At 41.6% G+C, this 26,763-nt stretch overlaps 1 long non-coding RNA gene across 1 annotated transcript in view; it reads right to left on the reverse strand.

Moving 5' to 3' along the window:
* Positions 1-13,058: 13,058 nt before the first annotated feature.
* LOC122464937 overlaps positions 13,059-26,763 on the reverse strand; it is an 85,134-nt gene continuing 71,429 nt past the window's right edge. The window contains exon 3 of the long non-coding RNA XR_006289387.1: positions 13,059-13,678. This is a non-coding gene — a long non-coding RNA (uncharacterized LOC122464937). The remainder of the gene's footprint in view (positions 13,679-26,763) is intronic.

A 26,763-nucleotide genomic window follows, 5' to 3' on the forward strand; every position in this document is an offset into this window, starting at 1 on the left:
AATAATCCAAGAAGTTCTGGTTCACAGGTTTTCTGCTTATGTCAGCCTGGCCATCCATCGGCACGCACACCGGACATCTTGTCTCAAGAGAATGGCAGGGTCAGACATCCCAAGCCTGAAGCTCTTCACCTCACAATTTGGTATTTGGATGAGCATCAGACATAGAACACTGCTGTTCCAAAACTGTGCAAGCCATTCTTCCTAATAGCAGAAAGGACTCCAAAAGAAAATGTTACCTAGCAAAGAGGAAACATTTCTCTATCTGGATACACTATATGTCTCCTGAGACAACAGGTATTCCTGATATTTTAGATTACCTCCTCACCCTCAGGACAATGGGTCTTTCCCCAGGTCAGTATGGGTTGACCTGTTGGCAATCAGCACATTTCACCCGCCAACGGATGGCTACTCTGTTTTTACTCACCAAACACCTCCAGGTTCCCAAAGGGCTTAATTTGAACAACCCCTCAATGGGACCTTAATTTAGTACTTTCAGCATTTACCAAGCTACCTTTTGAACCACTGGCCACTTGTTTAATGCTTCACCTGTCTATCTAGTTTGCCTTTCTTGTTGCCATCACCTTGGCCAGACAGGCAGGTGAACTGGGGGCCCTAATGGCAAACTCCCCCTTGCACTCTATTTCATAAAGACAAGTTCTCGCTACAACTATACCCAAAATTCACCCCAAAGTACTTCTAGAATGTCATATAAACCAAACTGTCCTGCATTCCTCCCGAAGCCCTATATCTCCAGCATAGAGAAGAGACTTCATTCCCTCGATGAGAGATAAGGTTTTGCATTTTGCCTACAGAGAACAAAACAGATCAGAAAGTCACCTAGGCTGTTTGTTGTCATAGCAGAATGAGTCCAAGGACAAGCTGCTTCTTTTCAGAGGATCTCCAAGTGGATCTCTCGCCATCTGCTACTTTGTTATCAGCTGGCATACCTTCCTGCCCCACATGGGGTACAGGCTCACTCTATGACAGCACAGCCAGTCTCAGAAACGGAACTTCATGAAGTATCTCTGTTATTTGCAAGGCAGCAAGGTGGAGTTCTATCCACACATTCACAAGACATTATGCTCTGGTCCAAGACTGCTCCACTGAAACAACCTTTGGAATGGCAGTTCTGCAAGCACCTGCATCCTCACACTCTCCTCTTCTTTAAAGTACTGCTCTCAGTTACCCAGAGTGGAATACACATAGGGTCCAGCATTTGAAGACAAAAGGGAAGTTACTTACCCTTCATAACTGGAGGTTTTTCAACTATGGTCCCTATCTGTATTCTACTACCCACTCTCCTTCATCTCATCTTCAGATAATCTCTGATCTACAGTAAGAGGAGGAACTGGAGAAGCATCAGTCTCTTCAAGACCCAAAAAAGAGCTCTGAATAGGCTCAAAAACTTGTCTCTAAATAATAAGATGGGTGAACTAGAGTGCCTCGTGTTAAAGGAGGATATTGATATAATAGGCATCACAGAAACCTGGGTGGAGTGAGGACAATCAATGGGACACAATCATTCCGGGGTACAAAATATATCAGAAGGACAGAACAGGTCATGCAGGGGGGGTGGGGGAGAGTGGCACTATATGTGAAAGAAAATGTAGAATCAAATGAAATAAAAATCTTAAATGAATCCACATGTTTCATAGAATCTCTATGGATAGTAATTCCATGCTCTAAGAAGAATATAACAGTAGGGATTTATTATCGACCACCTGACCAGGACAGTGATAGTGATGATGAAATGCTAAGGGAGATTAGAGAGGCTATCAAAATAAAGAACTCAATAGTAGTGGGGGATTTCAATTATCCCTATATTGACTGGGTACATGTTACCTGAGGACGAAATGCAGAGACAAAATTTCTCGATACTTTAAATGACTGCTTCTTGGAGCAACTGGTACAAGAACCCACAAGGGGAGAGGCAACTCTCGATCTAGTCCTGAGTGGAGCACAGGATCTGGTCCAAGAGGTAACTATAACAGGACCACTTGGAAATAGTGACCATAATATAATAACATTTAACATTCCTGTGGTGGGAAGAACACCTCAAAAGCCCAACACTGTGGCATTTAATTTCAGAAAGGGGAACTAAAATTATTAAGTTCACTCCCTCTGGGGCACCTGGCATTGGCCACTGTCAGTAGACAGGATACAGGGCTGGATGGACCTTTGGTCTGACCCCGTATGGCCATTCTTATGTTCTTTAACAGAATATGGCCCAATAAAACATATTACCTCACCCACTTTGTCTCTCTAATATCCTGGGATCAATATGGCTACAACAACACTACAGTCCTACTAGCTCTTCTACAGTATGCATAATGCTATCCCAACAAGTAGCATGCTTTTTTAATTACTTTGCTGACCTGTGTTTATTTCCAAACATTGACCTTGATCCTGCAATCAGAACATGGGTAGACCCTTGGACCCGCATGGGAATCTGACATCAATGACTCTCCAGGAGTCAGCCTATATGGCTCCATAATATATTGCTGCCAGTTCTCCCAACACCAGTTCTCATTCTCACCAGTGTCACCCCTCTGCCAAATGGTAGCAGATGTCTGTGGCCTTGCAGGTTGGCTTCCCAGTGGTGGCAAAATCAGCAACATGGAGTCTGGGTTTATTGTAAGGGTAAATTATTTTATTTACATACATACGCAAGTCCTAGAACAGGGGTAGTCACAAACAGCATGCAGGAAATTGCCTCTGCTCTCACACCAATGTCTGGTTTCCAGGAATCCACTTTGCATCACAAATTTACAGTAACAGAGAACAAACCCATCTGCTGCTCTCCACAGCTTCTCTTTATACAGAAGACCCCTGCAACAACAAAACAACCAATTGAACCAACAACAACAACATAATGAAAAAATCCACAATGATACAGCATTTCTCCCGGGATTAAAAACTTGTTCACTTACTAAGAAAACTTGGAAGATTATGTAACAGTGACATCTGGTAACATCTGCCATAACAATATCAGATTTATTTAAAGTGTATTTAAAAATAAAAGAGCATTAATAAAATGATATGGGACATAAAGCACATCTCATTATATTATGCTGTGGTACCTCATAACGTTCAATTCATCCTAATTCCTCTTCCACTTTTTTTAAAATTATCATTTCTTCTATTAATTCTAATTTAAATTGCAAGCTTCTCTGAGCAGGGATCTGTCTTGTTGTTTGTCTATAATCTGTCACATATGCCCTAATACACATATAAATAATAAATAGTGAATGTGAATGCAGCAATGGTGCCACATGTGAATGCTATAATTTCATGAACTGTTTCTGTTCTGAGTTTTATTATCCTCACAAATAGCACACAGGGCTTTTGGTTGCTACCCCAATAATAAACAACAATAATAGAAAGAAAGGGTTTGGAAGGGAAAACCAATACAATGTGAAAACTTTCTGCCAAGGATTTCAATGTGAGTTATTAAAAAAAGGAAATGCATTACACTGAGGTTATTTGATTCTACCACAGTACCCACAATATAACCCATTCCAAGCAAAGGAAGAGTCAAATAATATGGCATTGTTGGATTCTTTTAACTGGTGCCCATTGCAGCCTTTGCAGAATTGTCCATGATGTGTGTCAGTTTTCTCTTCTGAACTCCATCTCTTTTTCATTTCAGCCACCACAGGTTACATATTTGCAAAAAGTGACTTTCAGCTCGGAATCTTATCACAGCCCCTATTGGCTTGGCTTCTTTTGACCTTACCTGGCAAAGCAACTGCCTCAGAGCCCCAAAAGGCTGTTTTGTTTTGGGGTTTTTTTTGTTACAGCCTTGGCAACAATAATATGCAGCACACAAATACACAATAACTCCAGGCAACAGATGGGTTGGTTAAGTCTGTTCTAGTGTCTTGCCACCAGCTTGCAGACCCAACAGACTACAGATAACTGTCACTAAAACAAAAATACTTGTTGACTGTCAAATAACTGAACCAAATCTGTCACTGCAGTATGTTCTTGTTTGTCCATATCTGCACCAAACCTAGACTGCTCCTAGTTACAAACACTTGAAAGGATAACATAATAGAGTCTTCCTGAGGCATGAGCTTATACTCAACTGTCTTCACTTGTATGGGAGCTCACCTACAATGGCAGCATCTTGAAAGAGAAAGGTGAACAGTAGAATCATAATCAGGAGATGGTGACTTTGAAATAAATTTCTTCCCAAGTCTATCAAGGTGACTGCTACCTTATTTAAAGACTGCTGCATACAATAACAGAGTAAAGAAGAGAGCAATATAGATGCAGAGGAAGTTTTAACATCTGAGAGCCAAGGAAGAGGTAGGGGTAACAGAAGGCATACAGCAACGGGCATTAAATAGGCAGGGGGCAAAAATCAGGGTTTCTCATATAAACCATTTACAGAAGTTAGGGTGTCTAACCTACTTAACTATCTTCATTCATATGATCTTCCAGAATACACCATCCTGGCCACTATCTATGTAGAAGCCCTCTACATCAACATTCCACACAAAGATGGACTACAAGCCGTCAGGAACAGTATCCCCAATAATGTCACGGCAAACCTGGTGGCTGAACTTTGTGGCTTTTTCCTCACCCATAACTAGTTCACATTTGGGGACAATATATACCTTCAAGTCAGTGGCACTGCTATGGGTACTCACATGGCCCCACAGTATGCCAACATTTTTATGGCTGACTTAGAACAACGCTTCCTCAGCTCTCGTCCCCTAATGCCCCTACTCTACTTGTGCTACATTGATGACATCTTCATCATCTGGACCCATGGAAAAGAAGCCCTTGAAGAATTCCACCATGATTTCAACAATTTCCATCCCACCATCAACCTCAGCCTGGACCAGTCCACACAAGAGATCCACTTCCTGGACACTACAGTGCTAATAAGCGATGGTCAGATAAACACCACCCTGTACTGGAAACCTACTGACCTCTATACTTACCTACATGCCTCCATCTTTCATCCAGACCACACCACACGATCCATTGTCTACAGCCAAACTCTAAGATACATGTGCATTTGCTCCAACCTCCCAGACAGAGACAAACACCTACAAGATCTCTATCAAGCATTCTTACAATGACAATACCCACCTGCAGAAGTGAAGAAACAGACTGACAGAGCCAGAAGAGTACCCAGAAGTCACCTACTACAGGACAGGCCCAACAAAGAAAGTAACAGAACGCCACTAGCCATCACTTTCAGCCCCCAACTAAAACCTCTCCAGCACATCATCAAAGATCTACAACCTATCCTGAAGGACGATCCCTCACTCTCACAGATCTTGGGAGATAGGCCAGTCCTCGCATGCAGACAGCCCCCCAACCTGAAGCAAATACTCTCCAGCAACCACACACCACACCACACCACAAAAACACTAACCCAAGAACCTATCCTTGCAACAAAGCCCGTTGCCAACTCTGTCCACATATCTATTCAAGGGACACCATCATAGGGCCTAATCACATCAGCCACACTTTAAGAGGCTCCTTCACCTGCACATCTATCAATGTGATATATGCCATCAAGTGCCAGCAATGCCCCTCTGCCATGTACATTGGCCAAACCGGACAGTCTCTACACAAAGGAATAAATGGACACAAATCAGACGTCAAGAATTATAACATTCAAAAACCAGTCGGAGAACACTTCAACCTCCCTGGACACTCAATTACAAACCTAAAAGTTGCAATTCTTCAACAAAAAAAACTTCAAAAACAGACTCCAACGAGAAACAGCAGAACTGGAATTAATCTGCAAATGGGACACCATTAAATTAGGCTTGAATAAAGACTGGGAGTGGATGAGTCATTACGCTAACTAAAAACTATTCCCCCATGCTAATTTTCCCCTTACTGTTAATCACGTCTTCTTATCAACTGTTTCAAACGGGCCATCCTGATTATCCGTACAAAAGTTTTTTTTTTTCTCCTGCTGATAATAGCCCACCTTAATCGATTGGTCCCATTAAGAGTCGGTATGGCAACCCCCATTTCTTCATGTTCTCTTATATATATCTTCCTATTGTATTTTCCATTGCATGCATCTGATGAAGTGGGCTTTAGCCCATGAAAACTTATGCTGAAATAAATTTGTTAGTCTCTAAGGTGCCACAAGTACTCCTCGTTCTTTCTGCTATCTTCATTCACAATACGCTACTTCACTTCTCTTAGACTCTCTGTCACTATATTATCTTTCTGGCCAAGTTGTGGATCCTACTTTTGTCTTCATGTGAAAGAACATCCAGGAGAGAGGCCAGCGTAGAAATTGCGTTGACCAACATCACAGAGAGCAGCTAACCCAAGTGATGAGTGGCAAATAATTGAGAAACCATTTCTCCCCACTCCCAAGCCCAGAATCTGATGACAGGTTGGAGAACCACTGCTCCCCAGGGAAAGTGAAGTGATGTGTTATGGGCTATCCTATTCTGAGCCCCAGGGAACGAAGTCTGGTACCTTTTGATTTCAGCAACTCCCCTGCAGCTAAAGGACTGAATTCTCAGTTTCTCTTCACAGAGGGCTAGAAGCCAGGATCTCCACAGAGACTGACCTGCGTTCAGTCTATTGTCAGTTCCCTCTAGTGCACCACAGCTCAGGGAGGGATTGAGTCTTGAAAAGTGTGCAGGGCAGGCACTCCTCCAGCAAGCTAAGTCTGCTCTGTATACCAGTGTGGAAGCAGGGTAGCGTCATGAGCTTGCCTTATCTATTAGGAGGAATGTGCAAAACAGGGACACATGCAGTGCGTGCACAAATCTCCTTGATCCTGAGACTAAACAGGGAGATTACTTAATTTCCACATGCCTCAAAAGGTGTGGCTCCTCTGTATCACAGCACATGGCTTTCCCCTCCTCACCTCCTTCCCTAAACTACTAGGCCTGTTAAGCAGAACAGGCCACATCCCCGACTAGAGTAAACCAGCATCGCTCCATAAATGTCAGTGAAGCAATGTTGATTTATACCAGCTGAGGATTTTGCCCACACATCTGAACATTTTTCTTCTATTTTTAGATAAAAAAAATACAAGTTAGGAATATAATCTCTATAAAATTATAACACATATAAATGGTTTCCTCCCCCAACATTGTATGTCAGATGTGGAGAATCACATTGTTTTGAAAAGGATTACAAATTAAATTTAGGCTACAAGATGGTGTAGGAAGCTTAGTCTTAAAATAGGGTGTTTGTAGGGGAAAGAAAAAAATATCAGACAGCTTTGAAAAATGGGTTTATTATTCAGCCATCATGGGGCCTCTGAGGGCTAATCACTAGCTGCTTTTATTATGCAAAACTGCATCTGGTGTTCAGCTTCAACATTTGGAGTAAGTACTGTATAATAACCCTGCTAGTCTATGCTTATTTTCAAGTTCTAATATTTTTAATATCCTGTTAAGCACACCATTGGCTTATCTTCAGTAAGAATCAGGTTTTTAAAAGAATTAAATGAATTCATCAAAAGCTAAGAATATATAAATCTAGTTATTAGTTAGGCTGTTGATGGCATTAGACTACATATTAGTGTGCTCTTTTAGGAACACACAAGATGTGCACTGGGAAAGGAAGGGAAAATGCATGTTTCAGTTTAGGTTCATTTCCACTGCAATCTTCTTCATGCTTTCTGGCACATTTATTGGAGAAGGTACACTAGATTTTCCCTGTTCTCTCTCATCAACGGCAGGGGTTGGAACCTAATTTCTCTAATAAAAGTTAGAGCTGTCATGGCCATGAAGGGAACAAGCTGGGTTAATTTAATCAGCCATCCTAGTTGAGCGTTTAATCCAACACGCGCACTGTGTTCTACTTGGTGGACTTCTTAGAGAGCCCAAATCTCATATGGGCTGAGCTTGAGGTAGGTTGGGTCTGATAAGCCCATTTTCTACATCCTTCACTGAGGTCTGACCTGAAGACCTGGCTTGACTTTGTGTGCTCTGACCCTAGCCCCAAGAGTCATTCAAGGATCAAAGTCTAGAGCTGCAAGCCGATAGGCACATGCAGGCTGCCATCAGGCACATTCATTCTGTTGTGTATGCCTTCTTCAGAGAAGGGAAGCAAACTCACCCTTTGCCCATTGGTTAACTGCCTGGTTACTTGCTGACCCAGTATGGGGTGGAGGGAAAACAGAGAGTGAAAAACCCATAAACTAAGTGCCCTTTCTGCTCTGCAATGGAAAGTAGTTGGGTGGTTGCCTATTCTATGTAAAAACGAGTAAGAGAAAGTCTGGTCACTATAAACACTCTAATTCCAAATGCTCCCAGAACCGAGTCTGGAGAGAGCTGGAAGAAAGCTAATTGGGCCCTTCCTAAATTCATGAAATCTTTACATCACTTAGAAATACAAACTCTTAATTACCAATCTACCGTACCTATAAAATTCAGTTTCACATTCTAGATTTCCCATACACTTTAGCATATAGTCTGTGGGATTCCATATGCATCTCTGAGGATCATGCATAAAAATGCTGCTGGCTTCACTTGATGGATTATGCTCAAAGAAAATGTGAGCCAGGTCTTCAGATGGAGTAAAAATCAGTATGTGATTTGAGTTAGCAGTATGCATATTTTAATTCATTTTTTGTACGTTTTAGTTTGTTCATGACAGAAGTGCTAGGAGCTGTGACAGCTGAAACAGTGTCAGATGACTTAGCCGGTTCCATTTTAGATTAATTATTCCTGGCTGAAAATTACCCGCACACTGGTGTTTAATTAAGAATAAAATAGCCTGTCAACCAATAAATAAGAGTTTTTTATTTGATTTCAGCTGTTTCATTCTCACAGTATTCCAGAATATGGGATGCCTGTTATTAATCATTTTGTGCTTTGGGGAGACCAGGCTAAAGTTATAAACCTTTTCTTGAGATATATCATATAAGACAATTCAGTTACTGATGAGGCATGAATGCATCTAATGGCATATTCTGTTGGGTGATTTATTTTAATTGTCACACTGGGACCTGTTATTACACAGCAGTAGAATGGGTCACTGCATTAAAAAAAATTAAAGCTGATGCAAGGCATTCATTTTTAGCCTGTTTGTAAATTCAGTATTTGGGGTAGAGATATGCTGACTACATAGATACTGTGTGGCAACATGCTCAGCAATGGCAAACTTCCCTTTATAATAAACAACTATTTGCATTCGAATGGCAAGGAAATTCAGTGACTGGCACACCAGGACTCTGTCATATGCACTGTGGCCTAAGAGCAGTTTGGGGAGAGTATCCGTGGATGGGAGGCATTTCTGTTAACAAAAGGTTGCTTCAAGGGAATCAAAAAATGCTGGGGCATATTTGGTACTTCAGTGCTTCCCAGGATACAAGATGTCAGCTAGAAGGTTGAAGTTGATGGACAGACAAGTTCATAAGCTGTAGAGTTAAAATTACAAATATTGCTTTACTCTAGAAGGTTTCGAAACTATTAGTTATAACTGGAACAGTGTCAAACAAACAGGTCTTTTCTGTGTCTAACGATTCTGTTCTGTTTTGTTACCTCACACAGAAGGGTATAGCTTCATTCATCCCAAAGCTCTTCATAAGTATAAAGGTCATTCCTAGACACATTTAATGCAATGAAAATTTGGCCATTAACTTTAAAAGAGCCCAATCCTGTACTTATTGAATATATATCCAATTTCCATACTTGGCAGCTCCCACTGAGGAAATGGAAGCTGCTGGGCACTATATATTCTGGTCAGTGATGAAGAAGTTCTAGAAAGGATTACTTTGTGCCTGATTCAAAGGCCAGTGAAATCAATGGGTCCACTGACTTCAGTGGGTCTTGGATCAGGCCCTTAGTCCACCACCCAAAGATAACCACCTATCTGGTTGCTGTGGGGAAACACAGCAACCATTTTACAGTGTGTTAAATCAAACTACCTGGTATTCTTTGAGGTCCCTTTTGTTTGGACAGCTAGGAATTTTGTAATATTTGGGTCACATTCCCCTCTAAGCCCAGCATTGACCACTAGATAAGTTCCTGGTCCTTCTATGAATTGCTGTTGAGGAGCCAATTCAGTAGCTATCCCTGAACGACCCTGAGGATATGATGCAGAGCAGCAGCATTATATGGGTCATGCAAGACATAACAGTCCTATCTCCCCACATCTCTTCACAATTGCATAAGAGCTGGCCACAACTTAACCCTTTATTAGGAATACCGAGACACCAGGCATCCTGCGACATCTGCTCATGAGTGCATACTGGGGGAAAAGGGGGAGGGGAGAAGGGAGAGGGCTCCTGGAGTTTTCTCCTAGCCATATATATCTCTGCACAGGGTCTAGGTAAAAATTGAGCTGGGGATCAAATGCACAAGCCTGCTCCACTAGCCTTTCAAAAGTGGGAGAGGCATGGGGAGGGCATGGCATGCTTGCAATCTAACACAGGGCGATGGGCTTGTGACTTCACTGTGAGAATTTTAGTGGAGTCAGCACAAATTACTTCTCTGAGCTCCTCCTACTCTAGCATGGTCCACAGCTTAATCTTTCATTCAGTATTTTATCATACAACGTAAAGACTCATTCATTTAGCCCTACTTTTTCCCCAGTAACAGCTCACCAGCAATGTTCCCTCTCATTTTTGACAGGCCATGTGTGCAAAAAATTTCTTGTGTGCAAATTTTTGTGCTTTTGTGCAAATTTTTGTGCATGCAGTGTTTTGCCGCGTACGCGGGGTTTAGGATCTGTGTGCGCATGCCCATGCACACAGCTTAGAGGGGACAGTGCTCACCAGTTAATTAATCTTAACTAGTATGAAGTTTGACACCACTTTGCAAGTGTTTAAATCTTTGTTATTAACATTTCTTCTGGGCTGAAGAGTAGCAAAGAATTTCCTGGTCTAAGAGCAAAAAGTTGTGAGGTAGGTGGGCCTGTATATGAAAACTGAACCCCCAAGAGAGTGTGATTTTAGGAGGAAAAGACTTTTTGCTCTGACTGGGTTAAAGTCTAACCTTTTGCCCAAATTTTGTGGGTTAGAAATGCTGTTCAGAGCTGAAATGCTGAACAACAAAATATAAAAAGGAAATTATAAGCATCTATCAGTAGAACAAGAACAGTCAAGGAATTATGACCTGTTCCTCTGTGTGTGTGTGTGTTGGGGGAGGGGGGCCAAGGGACTGAATGTATGAAATTAATATTTCAGTTTGCATTTTTTAAAGCTATCTTTGAGCTGGGACTTTTGTGCAATGTTGGAAATAATACCTGTAGACCAATCCATGACCTCAAAAGTCTCAGAATACTGACAGGCCTGTTGATTGGCTATATTTTTGGATCCATGGAATTTCACACCATGCTTTTTTTGTTTGCATGAAGATGACTTAATCAAACTCCACTGGGTAATGAAAATGTCTTCAGAGGGGGTGTACCACATTCTGATTCACTAAAACTCCGGAAGAGGACCGAATCAGGCCACTATCTTCAAAAACTGAAACAAATGAAGAATTAATTTGATATTAACCCACTTTCATTTAATTTGCCTACATGTACTTCCAATATATGCTTTTTGTTAAGCTATTTAGTTTAGTTACTACAATACATGAAATTAGGAACCTGTCTGGTTCGGATGTTTCTTCCCTACCTGTCAGGGTTTCAAACCTGCTGAGTCCTGGTGCAGATAACAGAGGCAACTCTTTGATCCACCTATTGGTGGTCCAGAGAATTGCCTTAAGATCCTCCCATAACTGGTGCCCAAACAGGCTACTGTTAGCTTCTGAAGGAAAGTCAGCTTATGTATTGGCCTTTTTTCCCCGCAATAAGCAATGTGGGTTCCAGAAGCTTTCAGGGTGTAGTGGATACCAGCTCGTCAACCTAAAAGTGACCAATTTAAAATGTGCCAATTTAAAAGAAAAATAAATATTTGTAAAAGGTATGATTTTAGAAGCACAGATCACTGCTTTCATGGTTTCAGACACCACTTTTTCTTAAATGGTCTAATTCAGAAGAGATATTTTGTATCATGTATTGGGAAATAATATTAGCCCAATCCTGCATACATTGAAATCCATCCATTGCCTGTGAAGGTTCAAACAATTTTAGCGTCCTATTACATTTATTTGTAACTCAAATGAAATAAGAAAATTCACACAGAAGCCAATATTACAGAGAGTTCGGGTTTGAACCTCCCGAACACCAGGCTCTACTTCCATCTTTAGCTCCTTTATCCACAGCACAGCTCTCACTGATATCAATGGCGTTGTCAATGTAGCATGCTGACAGTATTTTACATGGCCTCTTCTGTCTAGGAATTCTAGTGGCCTCAGATCTGCAAACCTGCATGTGAAATCCTACCCTTTGGAAGGGTGTTATGTTTGAGTGGGGGAGGGAAGATGATAAAGCAAATTCACCCATGGTCAAATACATCCTGCTGTGCACATTTGGCAAGGAGTACAGTGTTTCTGCAGCTAACATGTATTGCAGACACTAGTGTACAGAATGGTCAATTAGTATGGACACATTCCTGGTCAGCAGGCCACACCCCACAGTGACCACGATGAGCTGGCAGGCAGGGCAATAGGTCCTATTCCTGGAGCTCTCTCAAGAGCTCAGTAGTGATACTGCCCTGCTTCTTGAACAGAGAAAAGGGGAAGTAGTAGGTCCTTCTGCCTCAGGGAACCCAAATATGGAGTGGCTATTTCTAATTGTTTTGCCTTCACTGCCTCAGTTTCCCTCATCTGTTCAACATAGGTAGTATAACTGAGGATCAATTAACATTTAAAGCACTTTGAAGATCAAAAGGGGGTAAAGATGGGTCTAGTTCTACAATCCTCATTCAGGCACCATTCCTATTGCCTTCTATATTTATTATTATGTTCCAGAAGACACAGCACTATCTTTACATGTGCCTATTCTCCAAAAGTGCACCACAGTGAGATCCCAATTCCTGCCATTAATTCCTAAGGTGCTACGTGAAGTGAAAGTTTAGAAATAAAAAAGCTTCCCTGTCCATATTTTATTAATAATTACTGGATCAATATGTATTTTGTAAATGCAAGTGAGAAAACAGGCACATGCCCCATGGAAGTTGGCAAGTTACCCAAATAATATTCAGTTAATTTAGCCATGTGACAATTTTGATATTGTTTAATTAAGGCAAAAGCATAAGAATAAGTTCACCTGCAAAACAACAATCTGAATGAAAGCAATTGAGTTTAAAAGCTAGTAGACATGGTTTTTTAGAGATGAGCCTGAGCTATACACATCAGCCCCAAATTGAGGTCTGTTCAGATTCATGCCCATCTCTTTCTTTTGTGTTTCCTGTGTTGTTTTATGTAGATGCTAAACACAGCCCCGGTTTTATTTACTCTCACTGAAAGGCTGCTCGACTAACCAGGCTGATCTGTTAATTAATAGTCTCCACTGCTACCACCCCGTACTGACATCATTACAGAACCCATGCCTGTACTTATTCCTATTAACTACATTGAGGAAATGTTTATTTTTATGTCAGACACTTGGACCTGAATCTAGAGACCATTATTTTTCATAAATGTCAAACACCAAAGTTTCCTTGTTATAGTTATTAAATACTAGTGGCACAATAGTAGCAGAAGCCAAAGCTCCCATGAGAATTAGCAGCATCATTAGTACATTCCTCTTCTGGCTCACTCCTGGCTGTTGACACTTATTCTTCTGTATTTCCTATTTTCATTTGCTTCACTCAGGATAGCTCATCAAATCATACAAGCTGTAGATGGGAAAGAAGAATTAGATCATCCAATCCATCTCCCTGCAAATGCAGAATTGTTCCCTGCAATTATTGTTTTGTTTTTTGGTAATCTAGTTTGAAATGTGCCTAACAATGAGGCTTCACCATTCCCTCTGAGAGACTACTCCACAGTTTCCAGATACTACTGCGCTATCAAATAGTTATTCCTACTAATGATGTTGAACCCCTGCACCAAGCTAAAATAATTCTCCCTCCTGCAAATATTTGTAGATTATCAAATCTATTCCCTCTGTTCCCTGTGGAACTCTTTGCTAGGGGATGTTGTGAAAGCCAAGACTATAACAGGGTTCAAAAAATAACAAGATAAATTCATGGAGGATAGGTCCATCAATGGCTATTAGCCAGGATGGGCAGGGATGCTGTCCCTAGCCTCTGTTTGCCAGAAGCTGGGAATGGATCACTTGATGATTACCTGTTCTGTTCATTCCCTCTGGGGCACCTGGCATTGGCCAAAGGTTAGAAGGCAGGATACAGGGCTAGATAGACCTTTGGTCTGACCCAGTACGGCCATTCTGATGTTCTCTTACAATTACCCCACCACCTCATACAGCTATTTAGCTAATCTAACCTTCTCTCATAACTCAGCTTTTCTAGCCACCTGATTCTTTTTTCTTGTTCTACACTGAATTTCTTTCATTTAATTCAATGGATATTTCAGACTCTTGTTTTCACTTCAGTCAATTGTATGTTATTGGAACTCTTATCTTCTGGTTCTCACAACTGCCTACTTGGTGATGACAATCAGTTTACGTGCTCACACAGATCTCTCAATTCAGATGGGAAACCAATTTTTTTTTTTGTAATTTTCAGTAAACCATCATTTTAAGTGCTACAGTTGTGGTTCTACACAGATCCAAATGTTTCCCCTGACTAATATCTCAATTATTTCTTGCAAGTATGCTTTTCATCTCTCTTTTCTGGAATCTATTCTCCATTAGCGTTAAAATCATGTGCCCCTCCGTTTTTTCAATGCCTTACAGACTGAAAGTCAGCCTTTACACTAGTAATCTGTGTTCTTATACTACCTTCCTGACCATAGTATCCAAGCAATGTGACTAATATCTTTTCATGCAAGATATTGTCATTGTTCTTTCATGTGTGTGTACAGGCTCCTGAAATTACTGTTCTTCTACATCAAAATATTTTCATTCTCCACCTCTTCTTTTTCAATCTCGTCATTCATTGGTTCCAATCCAACGATCTTTCAACCTTGTTTTCCATTTAGCTCATTTATAATACCAAGAACTTCTTGCTGTAAGCTCACCTAATTTTCTGTCAGTTTCTGCTTTTTTATTTCCATGGCAGTTTCTCTGCTATGTCTAATCTCTGAAGCTATTACTGCATCGTAGCAATTTAGAAGATGTGGTATCTCACTTTCCTGTGTTTTTGAATTCTCACTGATAGATCAGAGAAAATTAAAGAAGGGAAGCTACTGATGATGAAAACTATCTAAGATCTTAAGATAAAGTCACTTCTGCTTCTCATTTTGTATGGAACAACCAATTGCTGCCTGTTTTATAGGTGTCTGACAGCCTTTTTTTCCCCAAAACCAGGTCAACAAACGGGTCAATCTATTACTATCCTGAATTGAGTCTGCTTTGCTGGATCATTCATTGCACTGACATCCACATTTGAAGTCATTCTCTATGGCCTCTTCTCAGTTTCACTCACATTTCCTCAAAACAAGATGACAACTGGATTCAGATTCTCACTACATCATTGTTTTGCTCAAAAAAATAAAGCTACCCCTCAGACTACAGTATAGTATACACTGCTTTAACTGATTGCTTTGTTTTAGGGAGCACCGTGTAAGCTGGTGACTCATTCTGATTGTACTGGGTGCCACAACTGGTTTAGAATATTTAAAATCAAGTTGGAGAAAAATAAAATACTTTCATCTATATTCTCCTGACAAAGAACTCTTCCTCACGTAGTAAAGTCTGCTGTTTCTAATCTAGGTATCAAACCCTCTGAAAAGCAAGAAACTGAGCACTCTATTTCATATTTTTGGCATCACCTTAATTATCTGTGTTGGAATATCGACACTAGCAATGTTAGGATTCCACATATTGTTAAAATATTCTCATAATCAGTAAGAACTTGAACAATGTATTAGCCACTGCATTTTCACCAGCACTGCAAACTTCCCAACAGCTGCTGTGAGAACACATGCCACTCTGTTTCAAATCAGTGTTACCAACCACGTTTCTAAAGGTTCCTGAAGCAATGTGCTCTTCAGGAGTAGATTGTGTAGCAGGATTTTCCCCAGTATATTAAAAATTATGCAGTGGGTATTATCCCTTGTTTCAGATGCAAGCCCATCACTATAAAAGCTCCCAAAATATAAACACAGGAGGGCTTTAATTTAAAAAACAAACAAACAAAAGTAATAAACAAAACCCTTTTAATTTAAAGAAAGGAAAAATGAACAGAGAGGTCTGGTGAGCAGGACTGACTTGAAACTATTAGACACAGTCACCCGTAAAGATACAAAGACCTAGTAGGAGTGGATGGATTTGGATGTAAGCAAGCTTACATCCTTTCTCACAAACGTATCTCAGAGGACTTGATGGACAATCACTCACCTGTGAAATCCCACAAGACTCAGTCCCATTTCTTTCACCTGATTCAATGCATAGGTTATAGTCTTTTTGGGAAGTCATAACAAGCCATGGACTTCACAGCCAGCATTAAGTAGAGAATATCCCTCTACAGCCCCATCACCCAGCTCTTCAGGTGCTCAAACAAAATGAGCATTTGGATGAAAAAGATTCTTGAAACTTAATCCGGGCAAGATACAAGTAGTCCCGGTGGGCAGAGAAGTGTTTTGAAGCCTTAGTCAAAACCATTATGTTGCTATTAATCTGATGTTCATCAAGGTTATATATAGCCCACACCTCTGCTTCTTGCCTCGCCTTTTCCTTGTTGCCCTTCCCAGGCTATGACCTCCTGTTAACATGAGAGTAACACCATCATCTTTTGTCCTCCCCAGACTCAGTCAGCAGTCCTTTGTCCATGCCAGGCTAAATGATTTCTTACCCTGATAATGCAAGGTTGAAAGGGAGATTTCTCTCTCCTTCATTAAGAAGTCTTCAGCCTAGAGCCCTTATATAAGTACTGGCCCAACACTGGCCTCCAGTGCTATACTGCTCAGACCTTTTCTTCTGGCCTCACCTCTCAGGGGAGTCCTCCTTTCTCCTACCAATCCACAGGCGTGTTGCCATTACTCCAGCTCCCTGCAGGTCTCTCTGCAAACTGAGCCACAAGCTTCCCCTATAGATAGTCTGCCAGTCACATGATTTATCTTGGCCATGTGCTCTGGACCTGCCTTTCCCATCCGTCCCTTACAGGGAACTACATCTCCCAGAATCCCTCTCCAGTCCTTTCCTGGAAGGCCAGTTCTAGTCTTGCAAAAGGAAGCTGCAGAGAATTGTGTTAAATAGCTAAAGAAACACAGCTTCGCAGTATTTCATAACTAATGTGTCGGCTTATTTGGGGTAAGATTGAATCTGTTCAGAGAGAAAAATAGGTTAAAAAGTGTTAATAAATGTGCTAATCATTTAAAATACATATTGGATTTTTCCATAAAATGAACATGTATTCCAATATATTGTAGAACATAAATTAAGGGTTCTCTGCTCTGGGCTATTTCTGGCATTTAAAGTAATTGCTGTAATGGATATGTTACAACTATATCCAGATGTTACTATAGCTAAGATAAATGCTATTAAAAAAAATAACCCACCAGCAAATAGCCAGTGGATTTGCTTTATCATCTTACTGCCACTGAAATGAGCAGCATTCAGACTGAAGGTTTTCAGAGGGCTGAAGTGAAACTGACCATTGGATGACTCACAGATTAAATAAATAGTTTTCCCACCTAACATTAAATAAATATTCATTTTGTCATGTGCTCCCTATATTGGTATGTCCACCCAAAAGGTAAGCTTTCCTTTTCCACTGAAGGATCCTCGGTTCACAAGAGACCATGAGCCTGATATTCTCCTCTTGCACGGGCCTGTCTTTAAGGAGAGTAAACTAGGAGGAAAATCCACTGCCTTTTGATTATTGGTTGATTGGCACTGATTCTGTACCAGTTTAACTGCAGTTTAACAGTGAACATTTGACATGCACATTTTCATCAATTGACTATACCATAATGATGGCTTACAGTATGCTAATCCTGTCACAAATTCTTTTGTCTAGATCACCAACTAGATAGAGAGATTAATGGAGTATGACTAAACCAGACTGGTCTGTTCAAGTACTATGGCAGCTGGATTACAGAACATGGTGAGCTTGAATGTGAGATGTAGTGCTGAGGAGTGCTAGACCAGTGTGGAGTAGCCTCACAGGTATTGTGTACTACAAGCATATACCACTGAGATGGAAAGCCCAGCTGTATAGAAGAGTAGTGCACCTCCCGCAATGCTGTACAGTGCAGAAGCCTGGACAGTATAGAGACGGCAGATTCAATGCCTACAGGTGTTTGAGATGAGATGTCTTTGTGTAATAAAAAAACGTTTCAGGAAGGGGCAGATTTCAGAATCAAAGCATTAGGATGTCTGTGACATAATGTGTGTGACAATATTCAAGAAGTGTGGTTTCGCTGGTTTGGACACACAGAGGACGAATGAATGAAGAGGACCTGGGGAAGAAAGCATGCAGGGAAGGTGGTAAGAAAGAAACCCTGAGGAAAGCTGAGGAAGAGTTGGACGGATTGCGTTAAAGAAGATGGTAAGCCTTAGTCCCACCTCAGGCAGACCAAGAGAGCAGATGCTTACATGAAGACCAGGCTCCAGATGATGTGATAAAATGAAGAAGTACTTCACCAACTTTAAGTGAGCTACTGATTCTAGAGATCTCTTTAGTTCCTCAGTTCCTAAAGAGGAAGGACATCCCAGTGCTTAGAGTACTAACCTAGACTCTGGGATTTAATTCCTGCTCAGACACAGATCTCCTGTATGAACTTGGGCAAGTCAGTGGAATCAATGGAAGTTAGGAACCTAAATATCTGTCGATCTGGGCTTTAGTCTCTCCATGCTTCAGTTCTCTATCTGTAAAATAGGTATAATAGCACTGCCCTACCTCTCATGAGGATATCTACATTAAAGATGGTGAGGTGCTCAGATACTATGGTGACTGGGCCATACAAGGACCTAAGACAGACAGATTCTCAAAGAATCAGTTTTCAGTAGATAGCTAGAAGAAAATGTTTGGATCAAGTTATCCTACTCAGCTGTTCAAAAATAAATGGAGGGAAAAGACGGAAATCCCAGATCTCAGCTAGACCCTGTCTTACATCCAACTGCAGACTCAACCTTACAAAGTGCTGAGTGTCTCCTGAAAGGTCATGAATATTCAGCAGCACCTCTCAGGAAATATGGTACTTTGCAGGATTGTATTCTGTATGGTTATCTGACAGTGATGGAAATCTGGCAGACAAAGAAAAACAAGAAATGACTATGATCAAGGCTTCCTGGTTCTGTTCTCTACTCTATTTTTAGCTTATGATGTCACAAGCAGAAATTTCAGCTCTGCATGTTTAGTATTAGTGACTGGCCACTGATTTTTGTGTCTTATCTACCTGTCTTTTTGTGGCCATCATTTTCATTTGTCAGTTGCAGAGGTGTACACCTCTGCTCTTCCTCAGTAACCCATAACACATTATTCACAATAATAGAGTATCTTGGCTTGGGGACACTAGACTATATACTGTCTGCACTTTTTCTGTGGTCTGCCCGTTATAGGCTTGAGTGCTTTGAAATTGGGGCAAACACTTGCACTGAAGGAACTTTTGCTCTTGATGTTCAGGCCCTCACTCCCTCCTTTTAACCTCTGATAATAATAAATAAATAATAATAAAATATTAAGAAATGTGTGTCCCAGTTTTCTGTTGAAAACATCTCATCAACCTATGTCTTGCTCACTACTCTATCTTGAGTACATGTGCTTCAGTCATTCTGGAAATTCTGTTAATTCAAATTAAATAATGTTTCTCAAGCCACTTTTCTTCTCTCCAAAACAGGGTAACAGTTTATTTAGTCACCTACAATACACTTAAGATTTGATCTTGCATGGTGCTCACTACTTTTCACTACCACTAAACTCAATGGAAGTATAGCATGGACTAGATCAGGCACAAGAAGTTCAGACAATTTGGAGAAGCTTTGGAGAATAATCCAAACTGTGAGTTCATGGTCTACCTACTTGAGACCCTCCATTTCTCCCAGACCATACTGTTGCAGATGCTGTAAGCAGAAGCTCTCAGTTGGAAGTATCTTGATTTAATAAAGAACTAAGATGGCCGTAGAGACTTCTCCATGAAGGGTCTTCAGCTATGGAACAAGTTTCTACTCCCAGTTCAAAATAGCCTGAGATTGTTGTCCATGCTGTAAGGTCTACCTTCTTGGTGGGGTTCATAGAGGGTGGATCCTGATGGGGGGGACTTTATAGAGAACAGGAGTTTTATTGGGGAAAGTCACATCCATAGGGATGTGTCAGGGACGGAGTTATGCTTGGTGGACTTTGCTATTGATTTTGTTTTGGCTGTACGCTTTTTTTTAAATTATGTCAAAGGCTCCCAGAGTCGTAATCAGGTGTCTTTAATTATATTACTTAAAAGTGAATCAATAAAAATGCTATCCAAAGTGAACCTCCAAGGCCTTTTGATTAGTAATAGTTCTTATTAATAAAGCATGTAGACAGTCGAGATCCATACAATGCAATAAATTGTGACGCAAAATATCTGCTTCGCAGTCATGGACCAAATAATTAAAATAGGTAGCCTGAAAAAGTTTGGAAGTTCTGTTTGGCGAGACTAAGAGAATAAAAAAATGGGACATAGGCACTTTTGAAAATGTAACCCCATTTGAATGAATCACCAGCAAGTCTTAGGCTCCGCCCTTTGCCTCCATCTCTGTGACCTTCCAACAGACCTTCTCTTTTCTCATGTTGGACTGAAGGGAACCAAAGTCTTTTAGTGTGTTGTAGGCTGATTAGTCACAGTAAGGGAAGGATGTTTGGATTGATAATGTAGTGACAGTTGTTATATAAGAACCGAGATGGATGGATGAATAGAGATGCTTTTGGAGGATTGCATAGGAAGAAGGAGCTGTTGACTTGCAGGCAGTTAGGCACATTGGTTCTTTATCTGAACCAATGTGAACATGAACAAATGTTTTTTTGAATCAGGCAAGTTCTCACTGGTTCCAAACTGGTTTGTTCATCCTTAAGGAAATCCCTCTTCCCTTTGTAATCTAACCAGCCAAACACTTGTGTGTATATATTGCAGAGTGGGGACAGAGAAGGCGAAATGCTAGTTCAACCACAAATAATGTACATAATCTATGTTTATAAACAATCTACATCACAAAGAAAAGAAACTGAACAAAATTCCTGACCTTGAAATCAAATAATTTTATCAAATGTCTTTTTACAAAAGCGGAATGCACAACAAATTAAGTGGAAATAATAAGCAGCAGTGAGAAATCACTGATTTGAATCATACATGACAGATAATTGTTTCACTTGAGTGAGGTTTTCACCCAAAACAATGCAGTTTAATAACCAAGCATTTTGTGTGGTGTTCTATAAACACAACTAGAAAAGCCCAGCTGCTATAACTATTTTCACTCAAGATTGGGAAATATTTCTCTCACACCCCCAGATCTATAACTCTGGTCATTTTTGTAATGGTGGAGCAAAACCTGAACTTTCAAGCATGGTCAAAGAGGCTGCACCAGTGACTCAAAGCCCCCTTAGAGGTGCTAAGCAATGTAGCAGCTGAGTAAATCACTCATTACTGATACTTCCCTGACCAAAGGGATAGCCTATAGTAATCAACAGGAGATAGCAGGGGTATGTAGTCTAGCTGCAGCTATAAATTTAGAGGCTTCCTGCAAGAGCCCGTTCTTAAGCAGAGAGAACCTGTGACAGAGTGAGAAAGAGTTTAGTGACTGAGTGAGCTGCCAAGTTAAAGAGAATTTAGCTGCACTGAGAGCTTGGCTGCAGGAAGAGGAGTCTGAGGGATTTAACCAGTGATGAGCTGCCAAAATCTTAACGGGTTCCCACCTCACCCCACAACGGGGTCGTTGCCCCCCCCGCAGGACCCCTGCCCCATCCAAACCCCTCCCCTGTCCCCTGACTGCCCCCAGAACTGGGCAGGAGGGTCTCGTGGGCCACCGTAGTGGGTGCCCACTCCACCCCTAAGAGCCAGAGGCACCTGCCGGGGGGCGAGGTAGGGAGTCCCAGAGGTGCTTACCTGGGGCAGCTCCCAGGAAGCATCCGGCAGGTCCCTCTGGCTCCTAGGGGCAGGGGAGCGTAGCTAGTGGGGGGGCAGGAGGAGCGCCTGCTCCCCCACTGATCACATCAAAAGTGGTGCCTTAAGCGCCGACTCCCTGGGTGCTCCGGGGCTCGAGCACCTACGGGGAAAATTTGGTGGGTGCAGAGCACCCACCGGCAGCTCCCCGCCCCGCGCCCGGCCCCAGCTCACCTCACCTCCACTCCTCCTCCTCCCCTGAACACACCGCCCTGCTCTGCTTCTCCGCGCCACCCCCTCCACCCCCGGCTTCCCGTGAATCAGCTGTTCGGCGGGAAGCCTGGGAGGACTGAGAAGCAGGCAGCGGCTTCCCGCTCAGGTTGAGGGTGGTGGAGGTGAGCTGGGGTGGGGAGCGGTTCCCCTGCACGCCCCCCCCAGGTTACCTGCTGCGGAGCGGGTGGCCCTCCTCACACCCCCTACCCCAACTCACCTCCGCCTCCCTGGGCCTGAGCAGGAAGCTGCAGCCTGCTTCTCAGCCTGCCCCAGCTTCCCGCGCGAACAGCTGATTCGTGGGAAGTCTGGGGGGGGCAGAGAAGCAAAGCGGGGTGGCGCGTTCAGGGGAGGAGGTGGAGCAGAGATGAGCTGGGGCCAGGGGTGGGGTGGGGAGCTGTCGGTGGGTGCTCCGCACCCAACAAATTTTCCCCTTGGGTGCTCCAGGGCTGGAGTACCCATGGAGTTGGTGCCTAAGGCGCCACTTTTGGCCGGTTAAATTTAGAAGCCCTTTTAGAACCGGTTGTCCCTCGCGGAACAACCGGTTCTAAAAGGGCTTCTAAATTTAACAACTGGTTCTAGCAAACTGGTGTGAACTGGCTCCAGCTCACCGCTGGATTTAACAATTAGAAAGGCACAAAGGCCCCAAGAAAACCAACTGACAGAATAAAGAAAACTCAATACACTTAACAAACATACCCTAAACTTAAGCTAAATAAAAAAGCCCCAAGAATAAAAATGCAGTCAGAAGAGCAGCAGCAGAGTGGGGCATACCCACTTCTTTGCATTGTAATAAGTAAACGTTTCTAATTACCTGCCTTGTGGGCAGGTGGCGTATGTACGCATATGGTGCAAACAACTCATGGCCCTCAGAGACAGAGTACAGACTCTGGAGGCCACTGTGGCTGAACAGGAGGGGCAATGGGAGATAGAGTGTGTTGGGACCTACTTTCCAGATGATGTCATGATATCCTCTCACACTGAGGATATCCTTTTGTGGGCATGGACTCCAGTTATTAGGAAGAGACAGGCAATACTAGTGGGGATTTGATTATTAGAAATATAGAAAGATAGCTAGGTCTGTCATGACCAGGAGACCACCACAGTGAACCGCCTGCTCAGTGCAAAGGTAATGGATCTCATGAGACATCTAGATACTCTTACAGTGTAGTCCTGTGGTCCTAGCACCTGTAGGCACCAACAACACAGGAAAAGTAGGAGAGAGGGACCGGAGGCCAAATTTAGGCTGGTAGGTAAGAGATGAAAAATCCAGGACCTCCATGGTCGCATTCTCTAAAATGCTCCCAGATCCATGCATATGGCCAAAAAGACATGCAGAACTGCAAGGTCTCAGTGTATGCATGGGAAAATGGTGTAGGGAGGAGGGATTTAGGTTTATTAGGAACTAGGGAAACTTTGGAGAAGTAATGGCCTATTCAGGAGGGATGAGCTTTCCACAGCTCCCATTGGCGAATGGCGAACCGCAGCCACTGGGAGCTGCGGGCGGCCGTACAAGTGTAAACAAACTGTCTGGTGGCCTGCCAGCGGATTACCCTGATGAGCCACAGGTTGCCCACCACTGTTTTAGAGGATTTTTTTTAAAACTAAGGGATAGGGGAAAGGCAGCAAGTATGGAGAAGCACATAGTCTGTTGGAGATGTCCCTTAGGGATGAAATTATTAAAGGGGGAACTCTATCCTAGTAAAGAGGATAGGCAAGAAGTTGGTAAAGTATAGGTAGGAGCTAGAGAGGAACACTCAAACAAAACAGAGTCCTATTTAAAAATAACTCATGAAGACAAGCAACTGAATATTGACAAAATGTACCAGTACTTATATAAAAGTGCTAGAAGTCTAAATACTAAGATTGGTGAACTAGAGTACCCGGCACTAAATGAAGATATCGATATAATAGGCATTACAGAAACTTGGTGGAATGAGGATAATTAATAGGACACAGAAATACCAGGGTATAAAATATATATAAATGACAGAATAGGTTGCCCTGAAGGGGGGGAGTGGCATTATATGTAAAGAAGGCAGAGTGTCAAATAAGGTATACATCTTAAATCAAACAGAACCATTGAATCTCTATGGATAGAAATTCCATGCTTGAATAAAAAGTATAGCAGTAGGAATATACCGCCGACAACCTGACCAGGATGGTGACAGTGACAATGAAATGCTAAGGGAGGTTAGAAAAGATACAAAAAGCAGGAAGTGAAATAATACTGGGTGATTCCAACTATTATGATGTTTACTGGGTACATGTTACCCCAGGACGTGATGCGGAGATAAAATTTCTAGACATCATAAATGACGGCTTCTTGGAGTAGCTACTCCTGGAACCCACCTGTCTGGGGAGAGACAATTCTTGATTTAAACTTAAGTGGAGCACAAGATCTTGTCTAAGAGATGAACATAGTTAAACCGCTTGTGAATACTGACCTAAGGTAATTAAATTTAAGATTCTTATTGGAGGATAATGCCAAAAGACCCCACCACAGTCACTTTAAAAAGGGGAACACCACAAAAATGAGGATGCTTTTTTGATGGAAATTAAAAGGAACCATCACAAGGATTAAATGCAACATGAGAGCTATTTAAAAACATGATAATAGAAATTAAGACTAAATGTATATCTGAAATCAAAGAAGAAAATAAGCAGACCAGAAGAGTGCCACCATGGCTAAACAGCAGAGTAATGGACACTATTAGAGGCAAAAAGATATCTTAAAATTTGGATGTCAAAACCTAGTAAGGATAATAGGAAGGAGCACAAATTTTGGCAGGTTAAGTATAAAAGTATAATAAGGCAGGCCAAGAAAGAATGTGAGAAGCAAATTGTTAAAGATGCAAAAACTAACAGTAAGAAACAGGCATGGGGGCTACTAGATGACAAAGGTGCTAAAGGAGCACTCAAGGAAGACAAGGCCATTTTAGAGAAGCAAAATGAATTTTTTGCATTGGTCTTCACTGCAAAGGAGATGGGGGAGAGCACATGAGGCCTATACTTTTAAGGGTGACAAATCTGAAGTACTGTCCCACATGGCTGTTAGCAGAAGAGGTTTTAGAACAAATTGATAAATTTGTTATAAGTCACCAGGACCAGATGGCATTCACCCAAGAGTTCTCAAGGAACTCGAATAAGGAACTACTAACTATAGTGTAACCTATCATTGAAATAAGCCCCTGTACCAGATGACAGGAAAATTACTAATGTAGTGCTGATTTTTCAAAAGGGCTCCAGAAGTGATCCTAACAATCACAGGCTGGTGAGTCTAATTTCAGTACCAGGAAAATTAGTAGAAACTATAGTAAAGAACAGAATTATCAGATACATAGACAGACATGATTAGTCGGGGAAGAATCAACACAGCTTTTGTAAAGGGGAGTCATGCCTCACCAATATATAAAAATTCTTTGAGGTGTCAACCAGCATGTGGATAAGGGAGACGCAATCAACATAGTGTACTTGGATATTCAGAAAGCCTTTGACAAGGTCCATTACCAAAGGCTCTTAGTAGTCATGGGACAAGAGGGGAGAGCTATTCCTGTAACCCAAAAGGGGAGACAATTCTTGATTTAAATCTAAGTGGAGCACAAGATCTGGTCTAAGAGGTGAACATAGTTAAACTGCTTGGTAATAGTGACCTAAAGCTATTAAAAATAGTTAAGTCCAAAGCTCTGACTGTGTGTAAAGAGTTACAAGGGAAATCTCATAAAACTGTCTGACTGGGCAACAAAATGGCAGATAAAATTCAATATAGATAAATGCAAAGTAATGCACACTGGAAAAAATAATCCCAACTATAGATATATAATGATGAGTTCTAAATTAGCTGTTACTGCTCAAGAAGCAGATCTTGGCATCATTGTGAGTAGTTCTCTGAAAACTCCAACTCAGTGTTCAGCAGCAATGAAAAAAAAGCTAACAATGTTAGGAACTGTTAGAAAAGGGATAGAAAATAAGATAGAAAATATCATAATGCCACTATATAAATTCTGTGTCCAGTTCTGGTTGCCCCATCTCAAAAAAAGATATAGTGAGACTGGAAAAGGTTCAGAGAAGGGCAACAAAGATAATCAAGGGTATGAAATGGCTTCCATATGAGGCGAGATTAAAAGATATTTGGGCTGTTCATTTTAGAAAAGAGTTTACTACAAGGGGGATATGATAGAGGTCTATAAAATCATGAATGGTATGGAAAAAGTGTATAAAGAAGTATCATTTATCCTGTCCCACAATACAAAAACCAGGGTTAAGAGGGTCTCAAAATTTTCCCCATCATGACCTCTTTTGTGAATGTCCATTTATATTGGATAGACACTCATATTAATTAATAACTATATCCATACACTTCCAAACACTGAGCCAAATTCAGCAAAACTGGTCCAGGGAGATGTAGATTGAATCTCCCTGATCTAGGTTAGCCCAATGTGCCAGCTGAGAGATTCACCTCTCTACAAGACAGCCTATGGTCTTGCTCTGCTTTAAAGGGTTATTTATGCTT

Source organism: Chelonia mydas, chromosome 3 (genome assembly GCF_015237465.2).
Source record: "Chelonia mydas isolate rCheMyd1 chromosome 3, rCheMyd1.pri.v2, whole genome shotgun sequence".
Taxonomy (NCBI): Eukaryota; Metazoa; Chordata; order Testudines; family Cheloniidae; genus Chelonia; species Chelonia mydas.